At 37.8% G+C, this 9,607-nt stretch overlaps 1 pseudogene; it reads left to right on the top strand.

Moving 5' to 3' along the window:
- The first annotated feature begins 639 nt into the window (after positions 1-639).
- LOC107647140 (uncharacterized) lies at positions 640-1,625 on the top strand (annotated as a pseudogene).
- The last annotated feature ends 7,982 nt before the right edge of the window (positions 1,626-9,607 follow it).

Here is a 9,607-nt window from a genome sequence, read left to right as displayed (position 1 = left end):
GGGTGTTCTCATTCCGTACATATCTCTTATTTTTCAGTTGTAGGTCCAGGTGCGCAGTAGTGAGCTGTGGTTCATATGAGAGATGGGAAAGACTTTTGCATTCTTTGTTTTATATTTTGTTTAGAATCTCTCAACCGTTTTTTTGAAAAACTTATATTTTGTATTTATCTCCCTTGGAACTTGCCTATAGAGGCTTTTATGTATCATTTAGGAGAGATTAGGAGATATTGTTGTCAACTACTTCTATACTGTACCCTAGCCGGCCTAAACTTCGCGGGTCACAACTAGTGGCTATTTACTTATGTTATATATCTATACTTTGTCTTATTCTTACTCTTCTTTATGGCTTTATTTTCATATCATTTTCGATTTACGCTTTGTCTTCTAATTGTCGATACGTGAGTGATACAACTTCTCGATTTTATTTTCACTCTTTTCAGGCTTCTCGATTTATAATTCCCGTCAATTATGTATGTATGTATGTATGTATGTATGTATGTATGTATGTATGTATGTATTATAAACCACCTGAGAGTCGTACCACCGTAATATCATTGACTTATGACTCGAGCATAAGGATTTGAATATTAGGGTGTTACATTATGGTATCAGAGCATTTCGTCCTTGTGAGCCAGAGCAATGACCCAACTTATTAACACTATGCAAGCTAATGCGGCAGCTGTCAACCAAGTGATGGAAAGGATGACTAGAAATGGGAATGGTAACGAAGCTGGAGGAAGCTCAACTGCAGGTCCGATGACATTGGCAACCTTTCTGAAGGTTAATCCTCCTACTTTTAGAGGATCGACTAATCCGAAGGAAGCCAATAACTGGTTCCAGGCAATAGAGAAGGCAATGCAAGCACAACATGTACCGGAGGATCAGCTAGTCGAATTTGCTGCTTACCAGTTGGTTGGGAAAGCATAACACTGGTGGTAAGGAGCTTCCGGTCTGCTGCAATAAGGAGATGGAAATGAGGTTATCACCTGGGAGAGGTTCAAAGAGGAGTTTTACAAGAAATACTTCCTGAACTCTGCGAGACAGGCTAAGAAATTGGAACTATTACAACTGAAGCAAGGATCAATGACTGTGGCTGCTTACACAAGCAAATTTGAGGATTTGTGCCACTTTTCAAGAGTCTGTCAAGGAACCCTGAAGGGTACGTGGAATGAAAATGCATGAAGTGCCAAGATGGTCTGAGAGATTAGTTTATGAGAGCTGTGGCGCCTCTTGAGGTCAAGAACTTTGCAGGACTAGTCAACAAGAGCCGTGTGGTGGAGAATAGCTCAAGAAAGAATGTGACTGCCAACACCAACCGTGGTGGGAACCATGGCCGAGAGGGTGTGAGGTATTTTGCCCCAAGGGGTCAGGATTTTAAGAGAGGAGGTTATAATCAGTAGCCCCAACAAGGCCAAGATAATTTCTGAAGGAACAACAACAACCATCAAGGAAGGAGGTATGGAAAGCAATCTCAGAATAAATTGACTTGTAGGCGGTGTAGAAACTATCATCTGGGAACTCCGTGTCGAGCTGGATTGGGACTTTGCTATAGTTTTAGAGGAGCTGGACACATGTCTTGGAACTATCCTGAGAAGGCCAACTGGAATACTGCCAGAGCCCAATAGCCAGGTCGTGTGTTCACTTTGACGGCGGAGGACGCTGCTCGATCCGACAGTTTAGGAAGAAGTAAGTGAAAAATTGGTAACAATGTGTTAAAAGTACGCTTAGTTTTAGTGGCCTGATAAGGGGATATGATGCGGAGGCATGGTTGGTGTTTGATTTTGGCTATCATAAATAGAAATTTAGTGAATATCTGTCATGTTTAGTTGTGGTTTAGTACTACAGGAATGAGAGATTGGGTTAGTACTAGATACAAATCATAGTGACGCAGCGGAAGTATTGACGTAGTAAAAATAAGATAGTGACGAATAGTAGAATGTGATGAGGAACATTTTAGGCTTGAATACACGATGGATTTAGTCAAATTATGTAAATGATAATTTTCAGGTAATTAAACTTGGTTTTGGCTGTAAGATTTTGGCTAGTTCCAAAAGGGTTGTGGAAATGAATGTAGGTGTGTAATTGGTTTCGCTGGAAGATTAGAAATACTTGATTTTGAATGACGAATTCGAGATGTTGAATTGGAATGCTAAGTTCGTGTTGCTACTAGATTGAGTGGAAAGTGTAAAGGGTGGAAAAATTTCGACTTAAGAAAGTTCCATTGATTTCGTTAAAGGTTTAAAGAGTCTAAAAGATTTTAAGTCATGATTTTGATTAAGAGTTATAGTGGGTTTTATGAAAGGGATGTTAAATGTGATAGTAGCTTTGCTAAAGTTAAGAGTAAGACTTGAAATTCATCTAAGTTGTAAGGGATGTGATTAGGTATTTAAATTAATGATAAATGGAAGGGTGAATAATGTGGGTTTGGTTGAGTTTAAGGAGACTTCCAAATGGTAGTTTAATTAAGTCTTGTTTTTTCTAAGAACCAAATTTTGAGGACAACATTTTAAATAAGGTGCGTAGGATGTAAAACCCAGTCAAAACATAATTAATTAAATAATAAATTAAATAGGAGAGAATATGGTTACAAAATTTAGCAATCGGAATTTGATAATTTAAATATGATAATGGGACTCAGTAGATTTTTCTGAGTCGGAAAACATAGTTTTATGCGTAAAAATGCGCAGTAAAAATTTGACCGGCAGTACCCGCTGAGATCTGTCTGGTACTGCAGTTGAGGAAATTAATTATGAGTGAGAAGGGTTAAAAAGTTAAATATTTTTTGTTGTGGTGGTAAAAATAATTAAAGCGCACATTAAAATGCTAATCTTAAAGGTTTTGGCCCAAAATTGGGCCAACGGATTAAACCAAGTAAACTGGACCCAAATGGGCCCAAGACCCAACATATATATAGCCTTATTAAAGCCATTCAGCAGCCACAACCCCCATTTTTGTGTGATTCACATTGAAGAGAAGAGAGGGAAGAAGAGAGAAACCCTAACCCTCCTTGAAACTTCAAATCACCATAACTTTCTCTCCGGAGATCCGATTGACAAGCCGTTTACGGTCACGCATCGCTCTCCTTATTCTCTTCAAGTCTATCTAGGCATTATGGTGAGTATGTTACTCTCCTCTACCCAGTTTTCATTTTTCCTTTAAATTCGAATTTGGTTATAGGTGTTGAGTAATTTTGTGATTTTGGTGGTTTAGAGGTACTCTAGTATGAGCCATTGGTGATTTTCATCAACCAATTTCGTGGGTTAAGGTAAGAAACCCTCTAACTCTTGTAATTTATGAGATTTTGTGAGCTCTAAGTTGATGTATGTATGTAATGTGTGTATTAGAGTATTGGGTACACTTTTGGAACTTGAATATTGCTTGTGAAAGTGTTTGGTGAAGCTTGGAGCAGAGTTTTAGTGGAGACTCCAAAGTGAGGGCTTGAATTTGACTTCCAAGAGGTACGGTTTAAGTTTCATTTAAGTACCGTGTGGTGTGATGAGAATTCCTAGGTTAATGCCCCTAGGATTAGGTGTGAATTATGTATTTGGATGAATTTGATATGCATAGACAACATGTTGTGGTATTTGAGGGTTTGGATGAGATTAGTGTAATAGTGCATAATTGATGTGTTGTTGGAATTAGTATTGGATAATAAATTGTGTGATTTACGAGTTATACATATATGCTTATAAATATTGATTTGATGAATGTTGGGCCAGAGGCCGTGAATTTTGGGCTTGAGGCCGGAAAAGGTAAGAAATGTGAGTTGATGTGTGTATTGTATGATGTCATATGAGATTGAATGGATTGTGGATATTAAATGTGTGAATAAATGGAATGATTGTTCAATAATAAGAATTTAGGAATTTATGAGTGGATTGTGATGAATTTGGGTTGGATTATCTAGCTGAGATGGGTTTGAATTTGGTTGAGTGTAAATTTGTGAATTTGGTTGGTTTGGGATCAATTTGACAGATGAAAATGAATTTGATTTGTGAACCTTGGAAAAATTGGTGATTTCTGTTTTTAGGTAATAACCAATTTTTGATCAACTTCGGCGGTCCGTAACTCGGTCCTTGGAGTTGGAAAATCTTCAAAACTATACTTTTATGAAAACTTATTTAACGATCTTTCCAACAGTTCAAGGATGGTTGAAAGTAATTTTATAGCAAAAGATTTAAAGATTTGAAAATTGGGTTCAAAAACTGATTTTAATACTTAACAACTTTTTTGCCTTTCTGCAAGACTCGTGTACGCGGAGGTGCCACGAAACGTGGGAACTGGGCTCTGTCCAGTGGCCTCGTGCACGCGGAAGGAGGCACACGTACGCGGGAATACCGAAATTGTAGACTCGTGTACGTGGAAGGTGGTACACGACGCGAGCAAACGTTGCTATTTTCACACCTCGCGTACACGGCCAAAGCTCGCTTACACGACACCCGCAATTTTCATTCCATGCGTATGCGAGCCATTGAATGCGTACACAGAATCCTCAAATTTTTTAAAAGTGTATTTTTATGTATTTTAACCATTTTTTTGGCCGTCTAAACCCTTATAAACCCCGATAAAGGTATAAATCTGGTGTAAATATGGGTAGAGGGATTAGAAGTAAGAGATAATGGGATGAGTTAGTGAATTGAATGGTTGGAACAAATTATGAGATGATGTATGATAATGAATTGATTGTGATTAAGTATAATGAGAAGGGTTGTGATAATGAGAGATGACGGAGATCAGTTACGAGTAAGTATGATGGTGAATGGTTGATGATGCATGAGTTAAATTAGGGATTGAGTATGAATTAAGACAAGAATGATGGATTATGCATATGAAAATAATATTGAATATGATTCTGATTGTGATACACCTGCCTGGGTAGATGTAGTAGAGTGATTCCGCTTGCTCCGGGATGTAGTGAGATATACCTGCCTGGGTAGATGCAGTGGAGTGATTCTACTTGCTCCGGGTTTAGTTTGAAACTTTTGGGATAGATGCAGTGGTTAGCCCCCACTTGCTCCCCATCGAGAACGACTTGAGGTTTGAGAAATTATCTGAGTTTCAAATTTCCTTGGGTAGATGCAGTAGCTCGACTCCATTGCTCCCGGTTGAGATCCGAGACTCTGTTGACCCTTCGTCATAAGTGTGGCCAGAGACTTAGACCTTTCCGGATGAGCTCTCCCACATGAATATTTTTATTTTGAATTATTATGATTTTGAGCTTGGGGATGCGCACTCGCAGGGTCTGTCCAATGGTTATCTACCAGGACATGTCAGGTTGGCTTTGTAACCGGCAGATGATATCATCGGCCATAGGACAGGCATTCATCATTTGCATATGTTTGACTTTTTTGAGTTTGCCTATTTATTTTGGATTGCTAAATCATATATGCCATATTACCTGATTTTATGCTACCTGTTCTACTTGTACCTTAATTATGTATTACTTGTCTGTATTGCTTGTGTTTGTACAACTGAGAGGTCCCTCATGCTGGTGTCGGTTGACGCTGAGGGCTGTTCTTGTTTAAATGATATAATGATATGATTAATTGAAAATGATGATTATTGAATGAGGTATCTTGAGCTCCCTGGGTAGATGTAGTGAAGAGAGTTCACTTGCTCCAGGTAGAGAATGAGATAATTGATATTTAAGCACTATGTTCAGATTTACTGGCTATGGTTTGTTCAGAATTGAGTGTTCAGAGGGTTGGAAAGAAGGGAAAGACAAGGAGTTGACTAGACTTAGTATCCCCTAGAACAGTTACCTAATTCATGGATTAGTGCGAACCTGAGATGAATGAATTAATAAAGGAAATTTAGGATGCTTAGTGAGTTTTTACTATAGTACATTGTATTTATTTGGCACTTTTATTGTACTAGGAACCCATGGGTCGGGTATTCTCATTCCGCACATATCTCTTGTTTTTTAGATGCTGGTCTAGGTGCTCAACAGTGAGCTGTGGTTCATTTGAGAGATGGCAAAGTCCTTTGTATTCTCTACTTTATATTTTGTTTAAATTCTCTCTACCTTTATTTTGAAAAACCTATATTTTGTATTGATCTCCTTTGGGACTTGCCTATAGGGGCCTTTATGTATCATTTGGGAATGATTAGGAGATATTGTTGTCAACTACTTTTATACCATACCCATTACCGGCCTAAACTTTGTGGGTCATGACTAGTGGCTATTTACTTATGTTATATATCTATATTGGGTCTTATTCTTACTTTTTTTTATGGCTTTATCATCGTATTGTTTTTTATTCACACTTTGTCTTCTAATTGTCGATACGTGAGTGATACAACTTCGCGATTTTATTTTCACTCTTTTCAGGCTTCTTGATTTGTAATTCATTTCAATTATATATATATGTATGTATTATAATCCACCTGAGAGTCGTACCACCGTAATATCATTGACTTATGACTTGAGCATAAGGATTTAAATATTAGGGTGTTACACCCTATCACCATTAGAGGGATTTATGTGCCCTGTCACCATTAAAGGAAATATGTGCCCTATCAGCATTAGAGGAAATATGTGCCCTGTCACCCTTACAATCAGAGAGAAAACACATTTGTACTCATCATCATTCATGCTCAATTATAGCTCATTTTCATATTCATTCAATTTCAATTAATCATCGTTATTATCAAATCTCAAACATTTACCCAAAGCAAGTGGGACGAACCTCAATCCTTGCTACTTCCCAAGTATCACAAACATAAATTCACCTTTCAAAAAAGCAGGGGTCCACGTACACTTACATATGCGGCCTTTAAAATTTTTGCATCCTGTGTACGCGTTACCCTGCCACGTATGCGGAGCCTCTGGACAGAGCCCAATGGCCGCGTGCGTATGTGTCGCATACGCGGGCATAGCAGTATATGCAAAAGCTGCTATGTTAAGAATTTCCTATTTTGTACTCCTAACTTCGGACGCGTATAACGTTTTCATTTTAAAACATTTTTCATTTGTTCTTCAAACTGCATAAACTTCACGGACCCAATTTTCATTTGAAATAAGTTTGACAAAAATTGAGGGTCCGGAAGTCGAGTTATGGCTTGCCGAAGTTCGGCTCAAAACCAAGTTTTGCTTAAAAATCTCAAACTCATATTTTCATAATTTCCATTTCAAAAAAAACAAGGCTTCAAGTTCCAACTCAACCAAAGATATTTAAAACATACCTAAACACTTCTCATTCATTCCATAACATTCATCTCACAACATACTAACTTCCAAAACCCCCCAGTATATACCACAATTTCTATAATATTTTCTATAATACTTCAACCAAATCAACACCACTCGCATTCACATAGATATATCCGTGCCTCAATATACAACATGCAAACCACGCCAATCTTAATTCATTATACTTACCCAGACTTGCCGGACACGGCCTTGGGCACAAATCTCACCAATATTCATTATCACAATCGTCATACATCACATTTCGTGCCATCAACAATCATCATCAAACCCAATCATACAACACACATTCATATACATTCAACTTACAATCCAACCACTCACCTCGACAATACAAACAAAAGTCACTAATCCTCAATCATCCATATCATACAACTTATCCTATGGTCATCTAGCCTAAGTTTTCACAAGACATTATATATTATCTACGAGAAACCAAAATCATACATTGGCCGATTCCTCCTAAAGCATGGAACACCACAATTAGCACTATTCTGCAAAAATCCACAACTCCCAAAAAGTGCTCCAAATAGCAACTCAACTACCACAACTCAAGGTCAAGCTTCCAACACCACCAATGACCACCAACATGCCCCAATCAACCCACAACTCAATCTAATACCAATAATCATCACTAAATCAATATAAATTTCACTTCAATATAGATTTTACAAGGGTTTGGGAGTCCTCACCTTACCAACACAGAATTGGAGTAAGACCTAGCAAATTCACAGGAATTTGACCCAAAGCATAAAAATTCAACAAAATTTCACCACAACAACTCAAGAATTTCGAAAATCAAGGGCTGAGCAGTTGGATGAGAAAATGTGAGTTACTAACAAAATTGTTTAGTGGATTTTGTAGAGCTCAGTGCAATGAACGCGTGGCCATAAACGATGTAGCGATCAGAGCTCCGGATCAAAAGTTATCTTGATTTGAAATCAAGCTTAGGTTTTGGTATCTCCTTCCTCCCCTATTTCCTTTTGTGCAACGTGAATGGATTATGAGGGAGGAAGAGAATGCTGAGTTTCATTTAAGTTAATGAGTCTTGGGTTGGGCCATGGGACCAGTTTAGGTCCAATTCAATCAGTTTGGGCCCAACGGTCCAATTTTGGGTCAAATTCTTTAAAATTAGTATCAAAATTCGTATTTTAATTAATTTTACCTTTCTAAACTATAAAATTTAATTTTCTTATTACATTAAATAATAATTAATTTATTGATTAATTATTTATTAATTCTCCGGGGTTTAGAAAAATTATAGTTTATAACCCAACCAATATTTTAACTCTAAACTCAATAATCTCTCCCTTAATAATAAACATACTAAAATTTTATCCTTAAACATTCTCTTACCTTTAATTATACCTTTTTTTTGTCCCAAATTCTCCCTTTCTATTTTTATTCCAAACCCAAAAACACCCCATGACCTCCTTCACATATTGTCACTAATGTTGCCTCCTTTACACGCTGCCAACACCGAATCTCCTTCCTCCCTCCTTCACACGCTACTATCATGATCGCTTGTTCTCATTACAAAAAAATGATGAGTACCGTCGGATTTACCATTGGAAACAATTAAACAGTATAAACCTCGCTGGTAAATATTAACCGTAGGACTTTGCAACGGATTACCAGCTCAGGAAACCAATAGGTTACCAGCGGATTTTTTTACGGTAATGTTGGCACCAAAACATGTTGTTCCACACCACGTTACCGTCGGATTATTCCTTCAAAAATTCTGATGATAATATTTTTTTTTGGAATTTGAAATAAATAGTCAATTTTAATTTTAAATTTAAATTTTTTCACATAATTAGTGTTTAATTCATAAATAATAAAGAATTTTATTTGAAATAAATAAATAATAAAATGTGCAAATTAAATAAAAGTTAGGTACACCAAATAAATGTATGAAACAATAAAACAAAAATTTAAGATCTACAAATCCAGGTAGTCGTCGTCGTCAGTCCCGTGGCCCTGAGTCGGTGGTGCAGAAAGTGGTGATGATGTTCGTGTGCCACCAGCACTACCGCTGCCACCTATAGCAGGACTACTGCCACTAGCGACAGTGCTGCCACCAGCAGGATCAATGCCAGCAGCGCACATCTAGGCTTGGTATACCTGCATCTGAGTCTCCATATACTGCATCTGCTCCAGCAAATCCCTAAACTCCAGCCTGAGCTCATCTATAGACGTCATGCGGGTGAAGATCTCTTGATACCTCTCCCGATAATCCTTAAGCTTCTGAGCTTACTGGAAAAGGCTGTGCTGGAGCTCCTACACTTGCAGCCTCAAATCCACACCTTCCTCGGGTTAGACAGCTCGATTGGTGGCGGAGCTTGACGATGGCTTCAACATCGAGGTGCAGAAGCTGCTAGCAAAGAACGACCTCAT

This window comes from Arachis ipaensis, chromosome B9 (genome assembly GCF_059453495.1).
Source record: "Arachis ipaensis isolate K30076 ecotype BB chromosome B9, ASM5945349v1, whole genome shotgun sequence".
Lineage (NCBI taxonomy): Eukaryota > Viridiplantae > Streptophyta > Magnoliopsida > Fabales > Fabaceae > Arachis > Arachis ipaensis.
The sequence above is the reverse complement of the archived record's forward strand: the minus strand, read 5'-3'. Positions and strand labels throughout refer to the sequence as shown.